General features: G+C 34.9%; 1 long non-coding RNA gene across 1 annotated transcript in view; it reads left to right on the forward strand.

Moving 5' to 3' along the window:
* LOC125129147 (uncharacterized) overlaps window positions 1–14,511 on the forward strand; it is a 30,194-nt gene extending 15,683 nt beyond the window's left edge. Inside the window, exon 2 of the long non-coding RNA XR_007135426.1 lies at window positions 14,141–14,511. This is a non-coding gene — a long non-coding RNA (uncharacterized LOC125129147). The remainder of the gene's footprint in view (window positions 1–14,140) is intronic.
* The last annotated feature ends 5,134 nt before the right edge of the window (window positions 14,512–19,645 follow it).

The following is a 19,645-nucleotide window of genomic DNA, read 5'->3' on the forward strand; positions in this document are numbered from 1 at the left end:
GATGGCTATACTAACATCAGACAAAGTAGACTATCAAAAATTGTTATGAAACAAAGATGAACAGTATGTATTGATACAAGGGTCAATTGATCAAGAAGACAGAATAATTACATCCTGTAAAAAAGCAAAAGCAGGTGGGAAATGAGAAGACTTACAATTGTTAATATTATGACTATTGTTAAGATGACAATACCACCCAAAGAAATACACAGATTCATTGTAATACGTACCAAAATCCAATGGCATTTTTGCATAAAAGAAAAACCCATCCTAAATTTTGTAAAAAATTTCAAGCTACCCCAAATGGCCAAAACGATCTTTAAAAAAATAGAGTTGGAGGTCTCTTAGTTCCTGATTTCAAAATATATTACAAAATTACAAGTACTGGCATCAGGACAGACACCTAGTCCAAAGAGCCCAGAAATAAACTCTCAAATCTATGGTTAACTGATTTTTGACAAGTATGACAAGTATCCTCAATGAGGCAAGAATCCGTCCTTAAATGATGCTGAGAAAACTGGATATCCAAATGCAAACAAAAAAGTTCGAACCTTATCACACACCACATACAAATATTAGCTCAAGATGGATCAAAGATTTACATTTAAGAACTAAGCTATAAATCTCATAGAAGAAAAGACAGAGGCAAATCTAACATGGCCTTGGCTTCGACAACAGTTTCTTAAATGGCTCTACAAGAACACATGAAAAAAGAAAAAAATACATAAACAGAACTTCATTAACATTTAAAACTTTTGTGTATAAAAGAACACTATCAAGAGAGTCCAAAGAAAACTTACAGAATAGGAAAAAATATTTGCAAATAATATGCCTGATAAGATTTAATGTTCAGAATATATAAAGAACTCTTACAAAAACAGACAAAAAAACCCAATTTTTAAATGTGTAAAGTACTTGAAAAGACATTTCTCTAATGAAGACATACAAATGTAAAAAATAATTTTTTAAAGTATATACTGAATTAGAATTGAAGACATCAGTATGAACCCATGTTTAGCTTAATACGGATGTAATTGGTTACATAAATAAGTATTTATAGATATGTGTAAGTACATGACAATGATGTCCTTGGTTTGTCAGTTGAGAGGGTGTAGATGCAATGACACACTAGAAGCAACAATCACACCTACTGCCTGCCTCCTATTCTCTAATATCATTGTCCAACAACAGGACCAAGAGCTCTCCCAGCCCTGGCTAATTTTAGGACTCTGACAGGGAATATATAAGATGAACCTGGAACATCTACAGTGTCAGGGAGAAAGGAAATGAATCTCTCTCACACACACACACAGTAACAGTGGTATGTCAAATAGAGACAGGAGACAACAGCAAAGAGCTTCCAATGGCCAAATCTGGAACAATTTGAGCAAAAATCTAAATAAAGTAGTATGGAATTGTAACCTAAAGCATAAAATAAATATCCTCAGTACATCCTGACTTTAATAAATAATTGAATCAATGAGTAAATTAATGAGGGGGAAAATATAAATCTCCTTTGCAGAAGAATTCCAAACAATTTATACACATACTCAAGGAGATGGAAGTGTAACTTTTTACTCCTTAAGTGGAGGCTGAATACAGTGAATTCTTTCACTATGAAAAGGTGAAAAGGTAGGGAAAGTAATTTTATGGTAGAGAAAACTGACAGACACTACCTGCTGATTAAGCTCAACATCAACAGCAACTGGTCGTTTGTAAGTATGTACCCTTGATAAGATTGGTGAAAATGGCACTTTAACTCTATGGTCTTTCTTCCAAAAACCCTAACCAATCTCAACATGAGAAAACATCAGACAAATCCCAACTAGGGGATGTTCTACAAAATAACCTGACAATATCCTGCAAAACTGTCATGGTCACTGAAAACAAGGGAAGTCTGAGAAACTCACAGCCAAGAGGAACATAAGGGGACATGCCAACCAAAGGTAATGTGGAATCCTGGATAGGATCCTGGAACAGAAAAAGGAATTAGGTAAAAAGTAAAGAAATATGAAAATGTATAGACCTTAAATAATGATAATAGACCAATATGGGTTCACTGGTTACAACAAATGTACCATGCTAATGTACGATATTAATGGGTGTGAGGTATGAGAACTCTCTGAACTGTCTTCAGAATTTTCTTATAAATCTAAAACTGTTCTTAAAAATCATGCATATATATAGTTATAGTGATTATAGTTATTTAGGACAATGCAGATGGAAGCACAATGAACTTACAAATCTGAGTCCCAAGTCTTACTCTTCCCGTGATCAGCTTCACGATTTCAGTGAATCACTTTAAATCTCTAAACATTAGTTTATCACTTTATATTTCACAGACTGAAGGACCTAAAGTCTTTAAAGACTAAAGGTCTATGAACCCATGATTCCATTATTGCACTAACCCAGTTATATCTGAAAAGAGGAAATGAGAATATTAAGAAGTATTCAAATGATTTTTAAATTTTTTTTTTTATTTTTTGCTTTTTAGGGCCATACCTGCAGCATATCGAAGTTCCCAGGACAGGGGTTGAATCAGAGCTGCAGCTGCCCGCCTACACCACAGCCACAGCAACGCAGGACCTGAGCCACGTCTGCAACCTACATCACAGCAACCCCAGATCCTTAACCCACTGAGCAGGGCCAGGGATTGAATCCACATTCTTATGGATACTAGTCAGATTACTTCCTGCTGTGACACGACAGGAACTCCCTCAAATGATTTCTTAATGCGTTGAAAACTTCAAGTTCACTAAAATGAGAATAATTTTGAAATAAATGACCATTTCATTAAAATAACTCAAATGTTATCACACAGAACTTGTGAGGCGGTGCAAAGTGAAGGCAGGAATCATTAGAGACAATGAAATCTTCTTATAATTTACCTCACTATGCCGCAGAATGGATTTTATTTAAACTTATACCCCCCACTGATGTATAATTTTGTACATAGAAGATACACAATATTTTCTGTATTATTTTGAAAACATAAAAGGTAGTATTATTTTAATATCCTTATGTTAGAATTTTCTGAGGACCTTTCATTAATATTGAATGGTCCTGATTTTTCTTTAAAAAAAAACAACCCATATTAAAAAAAAGCTTAGCATTTCACCAAAAGTATTTATCACATTAACTTTGTTAATGTGAAGTTTATGTGAGAACAATAATCAATTTAGGGTAATTTTGTGTAAGGGCATTTTTCGCAGTCATTACATACTTGTGAACATAAGATAAACATCAGGAGATTTTAAGGGGAAAATATTTTGTTTTTAAAAAAAACCTATGCTAAAGTAAATTTTTTTCATAACTAAATAATTTATAAAAGTTCATTCTCAGGCCAGCTGTGATAAGTCTGACCTTATGAGATGCCCAGCAGCTGTACCTTAGATTAAAATGTTTGATTTCTTACTCACTCTGACATAAATATAATCTAAAACAAGACTCTGAGGCTTACTTTGGCCTGAAGGCCAAGGATATGATAACCCTAAAATCGGAAAAGAACAATACTTACCAGCTTTTTCTTTTGGACTTTTTATGTGAAAGGTAGGCATAAAATGTCTTTTTCATATTTGAAGTCACCATATCTAATAAAGAAAAAAAATAAGTAACTAGGGGATAACTATAGCTTTAAATATAATTACAATAATTTCTATTACTAAAAATTTTCAGCGTAGGAAAAACATCCTCAATAATACCGTATCAAATACTCTTGGGGAAAGAGGAAATATCGTATTCTATTATTTAGCATGTGGTAAAAAAATTACCTTTCTCCAATTCCAGTGGAGTCCAAACCTCAAATACCTCTCGCTTATCTGACTAAAAAGTTTGAAAGCTAACATCTTTTCTTTGATGAAATCTTTTAGTAGGTAAGAACTGCATTTTTTTTCCTATACATTTCTACTTTTAAAATACTATTTTTGCCAGATTTTTACCTGACAAAGTAATTTCATTTAGTATCTTCCTAAGTGTGAACACTTTCGTTTTACAGTTTTGTTAATGTTCTCATGGCAGCATCCAAACTTAAGGATAGCCTTTCATCATCAAAAAGGAGTTCTGGTAATATTTGTTCTGTTAGGTTTGAAAACTTTTCTTGATCTTATTTGCTGTTATATCTCCTGCTTGCCATTTCCTTTCGATTTAGTGTATTTTTAAGTTTGTTCAAAATGATGGAATAAAAGAAAGAAATGTGTGCATACATTAAATGTTTACGAGTTCATTACCTTAATCTACTAAAGTCAACTTTTGTCGAGGCATTTTTATCTTAATAGTATTTTACGTAGAAAAAAAAATAGTAGGGAAACCCTAATATCTGACACCCTTCCAATGTACTTTGAACTGTGTTGGTTTAGTGTCAGTTATTGACTACCTGAGCTGGAAAACTGCTGCCCGTATCAGTAACAACCAGACAAAACTACACAGTACTTTTAACATCAAAAGCACTTCATAGGAATCACTATCATCCACGATTGATAGGAAAGAAGATTGCACAGAGAGATGATGTCTTCAATAGAGGGTTGTGTTTGATGAGAAGAAAGTTAAAACTCTAAATGTAAGTCAACAGTAAGTCCAAAAACCATTTCCTTCAAGGCAAGTTTAGCACTAGGTTTTCTACTTTCAGAGTCCTTTCACTGTTATAAGAGCTATTCTTTTCTGGTTCGAATCTTGCTTACCTCCTTCTTAAAAGTTATTCCTGAAAACACTAGCCCAGATGAGCTAATTTCAGATGGCTTATTTACCTGCTCATAGATTTATATGCCACCTGCTTTTGTTTTTTCTACAGATGCAAAGTCAACCTCAGGGGCAAAATTCCACCTTTCTCTTTCTGCCACACAAGTGGTAAATAACATTACCCAATAAATTTTAGCATTTCCCCAAATGTGTAGGATACAAAAAATGTATTCATTCGTGTGAGATATAAAAATGTACACTCACACTTCTGAAATCAACAGCCAGCCATTTCACACTTGGGCCAAAGGCAAACAAACATAATTCTCACTGGCAGCTGGACAACATTCCAAGCTGCCACCACATTAATTAACTCACCTCAATCAGACTTCAACTTGCACAGCTTGCTGCCAAGACGCCTAGCAATAAATTGTTAGGTTAAATACTGAACAAGGTAGGGAAATACCATATGGTATGTTGTTACAGAGGGTGGGATATTCTTGTTTAACACTAGTAGCAGGGTTTTCCGTTCGCTTTTTATTGTTGTCTCTTGTGATTTGAGAAGAATGAGTATAGGTTCTTGTTGATAAATGATCCTGCTTGTCTTACTGTGATGGGGAATGGAATGGTAACGAGATAACAAAAACCTTTGTCCACAGGCTTCTATAATTGCTATTCCCCAAATTTCAAGGCAACAACTTATTTAGCAAGTACTGGGAACCCACTAATGGTAATTATTGGTATTAAATTTGGGAGGGGATGTCAAGGAACAAAGAACTCACAGAAATTCCCTTTTCACTGAAGTATATTGGGAACTTACAAATAAATACAAACTACTTACAGTTGAAAAAATTCTTACACGGGAGTTAAAAGATTTGAGTTTGAGTCCAATTTCTGCCTTCGACTGGCCACGTCACTTTGATTAAATCACATCAGTTCTTTGATAAAATCACATCATTTCTTCGATATTTCCTCATCAGTCATATGAACTGGTTTGACTAGATGAGTGGCTCTGAAACCTTAATACACATATCAATTTAAGGAGCTTGTTAAAAATGCAGATTCTTGGATGTCACCCTTAGGGACTGAAACTGATTAGGTTTATTGTAGAACCCAAATCTGCATTTGTAATGAGCAAGAAATTCTGCAGCAGATAGAGGACCCACACTCTGAGAAATACTGGACTACATGATACTGATATCATGTAATCCAGTATTCTGATGGTATTGCCCTTTCTTCTGACAGTGTATTATTTTACTTACCAGCCCATGTCATTGCTTTTATAATTTGTGGTGTGATTTTAGAAAGAGGTATAATTGGGGGAGTTGATTCAGGACTTGATGAGCATTAGCTCAAATGCCTAGCCAAAAAATGCTGAAAACAACAGAAACCACTCAAAATCATATATGCATTTGCCTGGGGTTGTGGGATGGGTGTATGTACGTGTGTGTGTGTGTGTGTGTGTGTATCTACACACACATATATATACACACATATACACATACATATGAAGCTATATATACATATATGAAGACTAAATCTAGACAAAAACACTGAAAGCCATCCTGAAGGTCAGCCTTTTTCACTTTTTCTTTTGCTGTGCTCACAGCATGCAGAAGTCTCCAGGTCAGGGATCAAACAGGTGACACAGCAGTGATCTGAGCTGCTGCAGTGACAGCACCTCTGCACCTCAAGAGAACTCACTTTTTCATATTCCTTACCACTCACCCAGCTGAAGGCTTCCTTTGCTCTAAAGTTGTGATGAATGCTCATTTTGTTTATTTTTCCATTTGTGTATATGGTACATTTTGCTTCTATCTCAAATGCTCAATCAGAAAAATATTCTGGGAGTTCCTGTCATGGCTCAGTGGTTAATGAATCCGACTAGGAACCATGAGGTTGCAGGTTTGATCCCTGGCCTTGATCAGTGGGTTAAGGATCCGGTGTTGCTGTGAGCTGTGGTGTAGGTCGCAGATGTGGCTGGTATCCTGCATTGCTGTGGCTCTGGCATAGGCTGGCGCCTGCAGCTCCGATTGGACCCCTAACCTGGGAATCGCCATATGCCTCAGGAGCGGCCCTAGAAAAGGCAAAAGGACAAAAAAAGAAAAACATTCTGTACTTTTTCACAGGACTAACAAAGACTAGGAACTTATGAAAACCTCATTCTTCCTAGCTTCTGGGACATGATTTCATACGGAAAGTAAAAGGCTCTTATTAATATACCCTGAGTTTATTTCAAATAGACACTTACGGATTTCTACTAAGCCATGTATCTTCTTCTATCTGATCCCCCTTATGACCAGCAGAGAACCATCCCATAAGAATCTGTCTGGGGATAGCCTTAAATTAGAAAATGAACAGCCTCAACTGGCCCATGTAAAATAGTATACAACACAGGCCTTTCTCATGTTACAAGCTCAACAGCTTCGAAGCCTCAAAAACTGCCTTCATTACTCTACACTTAAAACTGTGGGATCATCTTTGTTCTTAGTTCTATCAATGAAGGATGTAAAAAGGCCACGCAGTAGTTGCACTTGCACCCCCCCCAAGTCTCTTAAATTTAATCAGTTCCTTCCAAGCTAATTACCCTACGAAAGTCTGCAAGTTCTAATAATGTTCCTTAGAGTATGAATGGATGGTCTCATTCTGATCTTTGTATTCTTCTCAGCTACTAAAATCAGGCTCTTTACTTAGTAGATGCTCAATAAAGGAAGGCTGGCTTGAACATCTCTGGCAGAAAATCAAGTACCAAATCCTGTTGCAGGCTTCTTCGTCCCCTGCAGGTGGTGCTGGGAGACAGGTTCTTTACTTCTTTACTTACCTAATCATAATTACATGGGCAAGCAAAGGTGTTCTCAGTATGTGATTTAGAGCTGTTGTAATTATCCAAATGTCTTCCTCCTCTTCACTCTAGTTACTGGGCCACAGAGGGGAACAAAAAGACTGAAAAAAGTGACACAAATGAAGAGAAGAGAGACAGTAAGAACTGATGGTGTCTCCCAGGCCTGGCAGTGGAAAGATTATGTAAGGATTTAGAGGAAAGAGACCACATACTTGCACTTTCCAAAAGAGAATATTCAGGAAATTATCCTATACTATCCGACCGTCTCCCCAGATCTGCTGTATGAAGTCTTGTCCTGTATTTATCAATCCTATACTTCTAGAATTTTTCACCATGGTTTGCTATGACTGGTAGTTGGTATTTAGAGCTTCAACCATCTTATAACCTCTTTACTACACCTCCCAATCAGAGTCAAGCTGCCCTCTTTTCTGCATTCCTCCAGTTTAAAGAACCTATCATTTATCTTTTAATATCTGACTCTCTCACTTAAATGAGCACTGTTAAAGGGTAGAGACTGTGTCATTATCATCTTTGTACCACTAGTTCTTATCTTGATGCTTGGAACGTAATAGACACTTGATAAATTGAATTAAAAAAGCAATCAATAAGTCAATAGGAATACTGCCAGCTACCTAACTTAGAGTTGCCTGGAACCAAGCATACTTTTCTCTTTTATCAGCCCCTGTCCTGAAGATTTTCTGAAACTAAAAGTAGAGGTGGGAGACTATAGCCGCAAACAAGGAAGCTGGTATTTTTTAATTTACATAATGAGATTCCCCCAACCTGCCTCTCTAACCCTATCTCTGCCACCTCCCCCCATGTGAATCTTTTGCAACAATTAGATTGCTTCGGTTCCCTCTCTCTGAGGCTTTATGCTTTCCCACCTCTGAGATTATGCCATCCCTCTATTTTGCCCTCAAAATATTTTAATCAGTAATTACTTTCATCAGTATTTCTTAAAATGGCTCTCAGGGACTTATGATATCAACACTATGTTTATAGTAATACTAAGACACTCTTTACCTTTCCACTCTCATTCTCTGACAAGTGTGCAGTGGCATTTTCCAGAGGCTGTATGATGTGTGATATCACAACAGAGCAGATAAGAGAATTCAGGTGTTTTCTACTAAGTCAAATTTTTTTTTTTTTTTTTTTTTTTTTTTTTGCTTTTTAGGGCTATACCCACGGCATATGGAGGTTCCGAGGCTAGGGGTTTAAAGGGAGCCACAGCTACTGGCCTATAGCACAGTCACAGCAACACAGGATCCGAGCCTCGTCTATGACCTACACCACAGCTCACAGCTACACCTACACCTTAACCCACTGAGTGAGGCCAGGCCAGGGATCAAACCAGCAACCTCATGGTAACTAGTCAGATTCGTTTCTGCTGTGCCACAATGGGAACTCCTAAATCAAATATTAAAAAGCAAAATATAAAGCAATATGATTTTCCTCCCTAAAAGGTTTTATTTGGAAAAACAGAGTTATTTTCATAAAATTATATTATTTATCTTAACATGTAGTTTCTTTTAAAATATATTGATAAGTATTTGACATTTTCTTGATTTTAATTTCTAACATGATAAAGATGGATAGATATAACCTACATAAACAAAAGCTCACTGAGGTCCTCAATAATTTCGAAGAGTATTATTAAGGGGTCCTGAGGCCAGGAAGTTTGACAATGCTGATTTAAATCTTCTATACCCTTTAAATAAGTCCCCAAAAAGTCTCCTCCCTGATAAGCTCTTTGACTGCAGCAAGTAGAGAGGAACTCCTTCTCTGTCTACTCGGAATACCTGGGGCACTAACACACTTGTGGTTCTTTTACCTCAGTTAGCCAGTACAAAACTTGTGCCTAAAAGCAATCAGTATTGTTACACTGATTAATAATGATATTTAAGGGTTCCCCCTGTGGCACAGTGGGTTAGGAGTCCAACTGTGGAAGAGCAGGTTGGATCCCCAGCCCCGCACAGTGGGTTCAACAGTCCAGCATTGCCGGAGCTGTGATGTAGTTGGCAGCTGTGGCTTGGATTCAATCCCTGGCCTGAACATTTCCATACACCACGGGGGCAGCCATTTAAAAAAAAAAAAAGGAATATTTAAAAACCTTTGTGTTTAATGGTGAATTATAAACAATCCTTTACTTTTCAGTCTCTGATTATAGTCTTCCCAGCCTCAAAGGAAAAAAGAATTTTCCTGACTTTTCAGTTTACCTTTTTTGCTAAAAAAAAGATAATAATAAAGTTATATGTATATATAAAACAATTGTTATGTATTTTTATTATAAATCTGGTGGGTTCATTGGAAAAGAAATAAAAAATTAGAAATTAAAAAAAATTCATCTACAATGCCATCAACCAGAGGTAACAGCTGCTAACACTTTAGTGTATATATCTCCAGTCTTCTACCATACATATATTTTCTTGCTAAAATTCAGTTATACTGAACATGCTATTATAATTTTTAGCTACTATTTCTTAGATGCTTTTTTGTTTCTTGCACTTACCATCATGTAGTGCCTTATAGCGGGATTTAAAAGAAATTACTAAGGTTCATTTTAGTTAAGTGGATGGTAGATACATAGGTATTCTTTTTTTCTTTATGTACATTTTAATTCTCTTTTGTATGAATGATAATTTTATAATAAATGAATTTTTATAATAAATGAATTTTTAAAATAATATACAATGAAAATATTTCTATCAATATTCATTACCTCACTTAACCCTGTAATAGTCTAGTATATACCTCTCCTTCTTTTTTTTTTTTTTTTGGCCACACCAGTGGCATGTGGAACTTTTCAAGCCAGATACTGAACCTGTGCCTCATCAGTGATAATGCTGGATTCTTAACCCAATGAGCCAGTAGCGAACTCCAATAGTCATTATATATCTTCTAGGGTTTATTTAACCCATGTTTAACCCTCCTGTTAGGCATTAAAATTACACTAATTTTTTAAAACAATAAATAATGCTTGGGGTTTCTTCTTTGCATACTAATTTTACACAGGTCTCCAATGATTTCTTTAGAATAAATTTAGAAACACAAGGCCAAGGGATAGAAACAATTTTAAGATATTTAATCAAAAATGCAATCATTTTGTGATGCTACTTCTGCTTTCTCACTAGAAGAAAAATAAAACTGCAATTTAGGAGAAAAGGTAAAGAGTTTGAGAGGTTGTGAGAGAAAGCTTGGAAAGCATAGGTTGGAAGAAAAACTCAAGAGAAAAACTGCTGCCAGAGAGAAAAGAAGGGAAGTCTGGAAGTATGACCAGAGTTGAAAAATGCCTACGAAGAGAAGAGATGAACAGGGCCTACTGGAAGGTGGAGGTTTTAGAGTTAGGCAGATGGTGGATTTAAAACAACCCATGTATTACTTATCTATGTGACCTTATACATAGATACTATGTATCTAGGTTACATAACTTCTCTGGGCTGGCATTTTCTTCTCTGTAAAGGTGAAAGGCAAAGAGCTTGGAAAAAGCAGGCACATAAATACATGTTTCTTTCCTTCAGAGGAAATGGAATAAAAAGTAGAGGGAGGCAGAGGTGCAGATAAAGGAAGAGGAGATGAAAAAAATAACTAAACGTACAGAAAAACAAAACAAGATAAAATTTCATTTCACAAATTGCTACTTTTGTATAAAGTTCTGATGTAACACGGAACAACTAACAAAATAGAGAAATAAAAGAAACCTGGCTTGAAAGAGGATTTATTGATGAGAAAAGTAGATTAATACGTGATAACAAAGAAAAAGAATGCTAGATCTAAAAAAAAAAAAAGCAAATGCTGCTTCAAAATAGTTGCAGAAGATTTTTTTTTGTTGTGGTGTAACTGCTTAATAAAATTGTTGCAGTTTGAAGAAAAGATAAATGAGAAAGATACTGAAGAGTGAAAAGGAGATTAAGACTTGGAATACTTTATATTCATTAAACTACTTTTAAAGTTGGAAACAAATCAGAAATTGGAAGAAAATCAGCTTCAGTACTCATGATTTTGACTGACCTTGTGCCTCTGAAGGCCTGCATTTTCTATTTGTGCTCACACACACAAGCACATGTGCACACACCTTATCATTCCCTTTAGGCAAGCAAAGATGCAGGTGGCAACACCCTTTTACTATTCTGCTTTCTGTTACTTCACTTCTGGTCTTTGGTTTCTCTTCCACAAGCTAAAGATAGTTCCAGGAGGAGGAGTTAAGAATCTCCTCTTTGTTGAATTTCCCTTGCTGGCCTAGAAATCCTGAGAAAACAGGTTGTCTTTTTCTCATGAAATTTTTTGGCACTTCATGCTTCTAACTGTGCCAACAATTAGAATGTCCTGAGACATTTTATTTGGCTTTTCCGCTTGAAAATCTAAACAGAAACTGCCTGCCCAGAGATACAAGCGCATCACCAGAATTTAATATGACGCCAACAGAAAGTTAATCAAATCTTGAATTAGTTTTCTTTTAATTAAGGGTTAAGACTTGAATCTGTTTTTTATTGATTGTCCAATAATGCACGTCTACTGTTTTAAATGACTAACTTAGTTTCAGATCAACGCCTGGTGGAAAACTGACAGTGACTGATTTCCTTATTTGACTCCTCTTGGAGGAAAGTGCTAAGATAAGGAATAATAATGGCTTTTCGCAGAGCAAAATTTCTTTAGGCACCAACCGATAAATATTAAAGTGTTACAGAGCAAGAATACCATATGCTTTAAGTGAAGACAGTGATCTTCCAAAAAATGGGATAATAAACAACCAGCTGAAGTAAAGGTGATTTTATTCCAATGTAACAGAAGCATAAGTGGGGCTGGACGCACTTCTGATTTATTCTGGATTGCTCAGGCTATCCATTAATCTCATCTCCTCCCACTCAGCAACAGTATCTTCTAGGCAATTTTCCCTTGTCTTCTCACTTTCAGAATATCCATCTTCCCAGAACTCTGAAGTAACTGGGATCAGTTAAAAATCCGTGTACTTGTTTCTAAGTCAAATTAGTTGATTAACCTCATCCCTTCCTTTGCCCTTGCCCTTCAGCTTCCTCCCTTTGGTAACTCCCTTTACCCTTAACTCCAGTGCACAGACTTCAATTAACCAAAGCGTTTGATTACATCCTCATAATGGCGATTTTTTTTTTTTTTTTTTTTTGGCCATGCCCACAGCATGTAGAAGTTCCCAGGCCAAGGCCTGAACCTTAGGCACAGCTGTGACCCAAGCCGCTGAAGTGACAATGCTAGATCCTTAACCTATTGCACCACAGGAGAACTGGTGAAATTCTTAGATGGTGATTAGTGTGTAAACTGTTTGGTTCTGGTTTTCCAAAAACGTTAACCAGGTCTTTGAGATTCTCAGCAAATTATAATAATGAAAGAAACTTGTCAAAGATGCCAGTTAGCCTGTATTATAATTCTTAATACAGAGCGAGCACCATTTATTGTCTTTTCTGTTCCAAAATTATACCTCCCTTGAGAACAATTATAGTATCCTTTTAAGATGTCTAGTTCTCTTAACTATATAAAATACATTGAATTTTCAGACCATGAAGGTATTCTGATACAAAAATTTGCATTTAATAGGAAGACATATAATCAGCATTATAGATTATGGATCAGCTAATTATGGAACTTTACTGGTAATACTATATAGCCTAGATCTGCCCTGTCCGACATGGTCACCACTAACCACGTGAATTCAAATTTAATTTAATTTTTTTTTTTGTCTTTTTGCCATTTCTTGGGCCGCTCCCGCAGCATATGGAGGTTCCCAAGCTAGGAGTCGAATTGGAGCTGTAGCCACCAGCCTACACCAGAGCCACAGCAACTCGGGATCCGAGCCGCATCTGCAACCTACACCACAGCTCACGGCAACACCAGATCCTTAACCCACTGAGCAAGGCCAGGGATCGAACCGCAACCTCATGGTTCTTAGTCGGATTAGTTAACCACTGCGCCACGATGGGAACCCCCAAATTTAATTTAATCAAATCAAATTAAATTATAATTCAGTTCCTCAGTCACACTTAGCCACACTTCAAATGCTCAATAGCCACATGTGGCTATTAGCTACCCTACTGGACAGCATAGACAGAAAGTCCTAAGAAACATCTCAGGAAGTTCTATTGGACAGCACTGGTCTAAATAAATTAAATATAGCATCAGATACTAATCAGAATAATAATTAGCCAGTCAAAAATAAATTTAATTATATCTAAAAAGGTGATTATTTTTCTTTTTAGTAATATCTTAAAATGACTTCACATAATCCTAATTAAGTAGCTGAAAAAATAGTGTTGGTTGACAATTTAACAAAAATTCACATAAACTGTAAAATATTTCTTACTTTCATCCTTCCTGCTATAAATTGACAAGTGCATGTGTACCCTTCAAAAGGTATATGATCCTCATTTGTTTTAAAAAGCTTATTTCTGGGGAAATCCTTATCACAGAAATCTATAAGTGATGAATCAAGTCCTATGAGAATGGGTGGAAGTAGTGATTAACATGAGTATGTTTTCTTAAATGTGTTTAAATTCTATTATCTTTTAAAAATTCTTTGAGAGGTTAAACTACATAAACTGTAAAAATGTAGAAAACTGGCTTGATGAAAGCAACTTTTTCCCCCTATTTCTATCTTTCCAGGAACATGGACAATCAGAGCATTCCCATCTATCTCCTGCCAAAGGCTTTTGGAGATGGGCTACAGATTGAGACTGCTTTGGAGCTGGAATCAGTTAGCTGTACTTTTCTTTCTGTTGTCAGCCTACACCAGGAAAGACACCTGCTACACAGAGTTTATCATTTCTAAAATGATCTGAGAGCTTAGTACTTTTGCCAAAAACTGTTCAAGTAAGACAGTTCTACAAAGCAAACAGAAAATTCCCCTGATCCAGCATCTTCAGGATGTAATGCTGGGGCTCACTCCTTCGCTATGAATGTATCCGGAAGGAAAAAGTTAGAAATTTAGGATATCGAATCAGTGACGTTCTGTCAATAAAGCAATCAGAAACCTACAACGTTCTTTTGTGTTTTGGCGTAGTTTTCGCTTTTATCAGCACCTTTCACAACATATTCAACTTCTTATACACAGTTGGGAAAAGTTTAGTTTAACAGATATTTTAACAGTACTTTCAGTTACAAAGCCAACTACGGTTTGGCCTGTGCCTTCAGTGATCCCAATCTTTAATGAATGATAGGAATAGATGAATAGATAAGAGTTAGGCAAGGACTGCAATGAAAAATCAAAGGAAAAAGGGTCACATGACCAGCCAGTAAGATTTCCTGGAAGTAATGTTACCCAAGCAGGATTTTGAAAGATGAAAATCTTCCTTCCTAGCCAGATAAGGAAGGAGTGAGAAAGAGAAAAACTTTCATGCAAAGGAAAACATGAGTTAAGCACAGAGGCAAGAAACCATCACAGTAAGTTCCAGGAATTCTGTGTCTCATATTTCCAAAATAAATGTCAGGGGATAGATTATTGTAATCAATGCTGAGATTAATTTTCTTCTGTAGGTGATGGGGCGTTACTAAATGTTTTTTAGGGAGTAGTAATTTGTTCATGTTTGTTTTAGATGGATCATTTTGTTAGACTCTGAAAACCATACTGATATTGATACAGAAGGGGCAGATTTGAGAAATGTTAGGAATAAAGAGAGCATGACCTAGTGGAATTAAAAGAGATTCTAAGCAATTTTTAAAAACAATAATAATTAAAGAATGAAATAAAAGGGAAAAAATATGGAGAGAGTCAAGTTTTCCAGGAAGTTGGTCTTTTTTTTTTTTCTTCTTTTTTTCGTTTTTGTTGTTTGGTTGGTGGGTCAGTTTTATTAGAACCTCTATGAAAGATAAAATAACTAGAGAAAAGAAATGAGAAACACAAAATGAAAATTTTAGGAAAGAAATTGCCACAAGAAAAATAAAGAAATAAAGCAATGATAGTGCAGTCAGAAAAATCCTAATAGATAATGAATCTGAGCAAACCAAAAGTCATGTACTAACCTGTACCAAGGAAACCCAACACACAGTCAAAGATTTTCATTAATGATACAGAGCTGAGGGGCAGACAGCAATTCTCCTGGTTAAGAAGATGATGTAATTATACTGAAAGAAATAGAAAAACAAATGAAAAATTCACAGATTTTTAAGAAGCCAGCAAGTAAGTAGGTGAAAACATAAGTTAACTCCAAAATAAGCCCTAGATCTCTAGGTCTCCAAGAGCTGTAGTATTCAAAACTTAATCTACTACAAGAATTGGATTTTTTTTCTGTAAATGGATTCCATAAATATTCTCTTGCTAGTCAGGTACTTTAAAGAGGAGGAGAAAAAAGTTATGTGACTTTAAAATAAATAGAATTTCTTAAAATAGAACTGTATGATTTCCTGCCTTCAAAACATTCATGACACCATCTGCATCTTGAGAGTTTGGACAAGAATTTTTATTGCTTTTGTAGATATTCCAACAAAATATCACATACACACACACACACCCCAAAAAACTTAGAAAAACATTGCTTTAATTATTCTTCCAAAATGAACAGATTGATGACCAAAATAATGAAAGTAAAGTGGTGCTGAATAGGAAATCCAACCAACCAATAAGGAAAAAAAAAAAAAAATACTGTGCAGGAACTGGAAGCAAAATCTTTTCTTGCTCTTGCATACGCAGAGCCAAAAAACTTAAGCTGATGTTGGATTATTACATGCAAACAGTTCCTGACTTGTTCACCAAGTGAAACAAAAGCTGCAAATTTTTTTTATCCCTCTTCTAACATTTTGGGAAAGGTTCCTGAAAGGAAAAAAAGACTCAATTTAATTAAGTCTTACACACACGCACATACACACACGCACACATAGGAACACACTTCCCCCTCCTTTTAGGAAGAGTTAAACTATTTGAATAACTTCCATTTACATAATTTTGAATTGCAAAAAACATGGACTCCAGGCATTATGATGGGATCATTTTTTTTAATAGAGAAAACAATAAAACAAATAAATAATTTTAAAAATACTAAAGAATCTATAGCAATATTATAAATAAGTAAAGTATAACTACCTGACTGGGATCTAAATTGTAAAGTTTAAATTGCTTTTGTACTTTTTTATCTTCAACTGGCTACAACCTCCCCTTTTGGGTAAAATATCTGTTATTTTTAAAATATGTTATTGTAAAAAAATAAGGCAATAGAAATTTCATTTACCTGAAATAGGGAAAAATATAATTAATCAGAATTGTATAACTTAAAGCAATTGCTATCATTCAAATGCCCCAATAATACATGATTATATATACTGAATAATTCAAGTTGTCATAATTCAAAATATGGAATTCAAAATATTCAATCTCACAGATTAATTGACAATTTAAAAAATTACTTTGAAATTTTTATCATCAATTATCCAGTTATACACTTCAATTATTTCATGTGTAAAAACTTATAAAATGGCAAATAGTTATTTTAAAAAATGGAACAGATTTTGGGAAGGAAAAAGGATTCCAGTTAAAAGAGCCACAGAAAATTAGAAGTATGAAAAATAGATTTACAACAATACAGTTATTAGACTCAAATGTTAAAATGTGAAATATAAAACAACTGAAATATATAAGTATGCATGCAAGTTAAATAATGTTAATGGTAGCTGCTATTCAGTGCTTACTCTTGTTAACTACTGTGCTGGTCATTGCACAGCCTCACTAACCATTTATACATGTAGAATACCTTTAAATTTTCAAAAAACATTCTATAATTATCTCATATCTTCTTCATGTTATGCTACGAAACAGACACAAGGAAAAAGCAATTATTAGCCCTGTGTAGATTACAGATAAGAAAATAAAAGAATGTAGAGATTAAAATCACTGAGTTACTAAAAAGAATTATAGGCTTAGTTTTCTAACTTCTAGTTCCAAAACGTTATCCACCACATAACACTGATATCAGAGAGCCATAGAAATCCCAAATGTTTTAGGAAACAGACTAAAGCATTAGCAAGCATCCACTGGGTTTCTACACTGTATAAAGCATAGAAGAATTTGTGTGATACAAAAAGATATAGAAAAAAAAAAAAGGAAAAACTGGAGGAAAACAAGAAAAAAAAGAAAAAGGAGATTTCTTTGAAGAATCTAGTATCTGGCTGAGAAGAAAACATTAATTTTAGAATAATTATAAAATAATATATCATTCAGTGCAAAATAACAGTTGTGAAAATTTACCTGATCTACTGATGTAATTTAACCTTGCTCAAATCTGATGGTAGTACATTATGTATCTTTATCTATGGGGATTAATCATATCTCAGAAAATTTTTATTATGCTAATTCTTTTGCTAAACAGAAACCCTATTATACAAATTACTGTTACAAAGAAAAAACAACACCTAGGAAATACTAGGCAATCTTTCAGAAATTTTAGTTCTAACAATATTTGTTATAATAGACTGTTATTTCATTTGAACTCAAAAGGAACCAAAAATTTGCCAAAATCCTCCCCAAAAGTTATTAATGAGTATGAATGGAAAAGTTTAAATCATTAATGACCATACTTAGGATAAAAATTAAACAAACGGAGTTCCCTGTGGAGCAGCAGTAATGAACCCAACTACTGCCCATGAGGATACAGGTTTGATACTTGGCCTTGCTCAGTGGTTAAGGATCTGGCATTGCCTTTGAGCTGTGGTGTAGATGGCAGACATGGCTGGGATCCCCAGATGCTGTGGCTATGGTGTAGGCCAACAGCTGTAGCTCTGATTTGACCCCTAGCCTGGGAACTTCCATATGCCAAAGGTGTAGCCCTAAACGGCAAAAAAAAAAAAAAAAAGAAAGAAAGAAAGAAAAAAATTAAATTAAATATTACTATGGAGAGAAAAATTTTGTACTATTAGAAGATTAAAAAAAAGAAAAAAATGTGATGTATAAACAAGTAGTAGTTGGCTCAGACTACTATTTGAAGAATGGTAATAAAGAATAAGTTAAACAAACTTTACAAGACAGAGATCTTATTTTTTTAAAAAATAATACCAAATCAAAGTTAAACCACACACACACACACACACACACACATAAAAGCAGTTAAGAGAGGGTCACTATATGTTCGTGAGGTGATAATTTCAAGATAAAATTATTTGAGGAATGAATACTGAGTTGAAAATAATGGTATCTGAAAAAAAAAAAAAAAGACAAGTCAGGACTTGATTCTATAACTTCTAAGAGACCTAAACGCATTGTTATATCATAGATTTTTTTTTATGTAAAGTGAAAGGTGATTTTCCTCTTCTCGTACATGTTTTACTTTCATCTTCTAATTACTACAATTTTCTTCTAACTCTTCCAGCAGATCCAGGCAACTGCTAGAGACAAGCCTCACCGATACTGTAACATTTCTGAAACTAGACTGAGAACAAAGCATTCAACATACATGATTTAAGCACCATCTGTGTGCTCAGCACAGACCTAGGCACTGGGGAATAAGTTAAATAGAACCTAATAACTGCTCTCAAGAGAGTTTAGCTCAAGATTTCAAACTTCAAGTATGACCTTTTAGGAGTTATGAGTCCTAAAAGTTTAGTGGGTTTCTGACCAATTATTTCAAAAGAATTAAATAGATTTAGAACAGAAGGTAAAAAGTCATTGTACACCACACATAGCCTTGTTTCATGAAAGTTTTGTTACCTACTTCTGTATGTTAGTACTGGGTCACCATGTAAAATTTATTTCAGATTTTTGACGGTGGATCACAGTCAAAAGCTTGAAAAAAAACTTTTGTTTAGGAAAATACCTGCAAGAAAATTTCACAAAATGGTTTACGCCATAAAGATATTCACAGGCTGGTAACTTCAAGTGTTCTAGTCTAAATTAACTGACAGGACTGAATAAATGTCTTACCAAAGACATAGTCAAGCACAAGCAACGTCCTTCTTTTGAAAAAATGTTATCTTTATTTAGATCTCCTTTATTAAAATGTTCACCAGTCAATCACAATGCTATGCAGTTCCAACCAAATATTTTTACCATTAGTTAATACAACATGATACATGCTTAGGACTGAGAAGAGGAGGTTTGGGGGATATGGTTCTATTATCCCTGATGATATTCACTTAGAAACATTATACATTCTGAGTTGATGCATAAGAGTTTCTAAGTTTTCTTCA

This window comes from Phacochoerus africanus, chromosome 6, assembly GCF_016906955.1.
Source record: "Phacochoerus africanus isolate WHEZ1 chromosome 6, ROS_Pafr_v1, whole genome shotgun sequence".
NCBI lineage: Eukaryota > Metazoa > Chordata > Mammalia > Artiodactyla > Suidae > Phacochoerus > Phacochoerus africanus.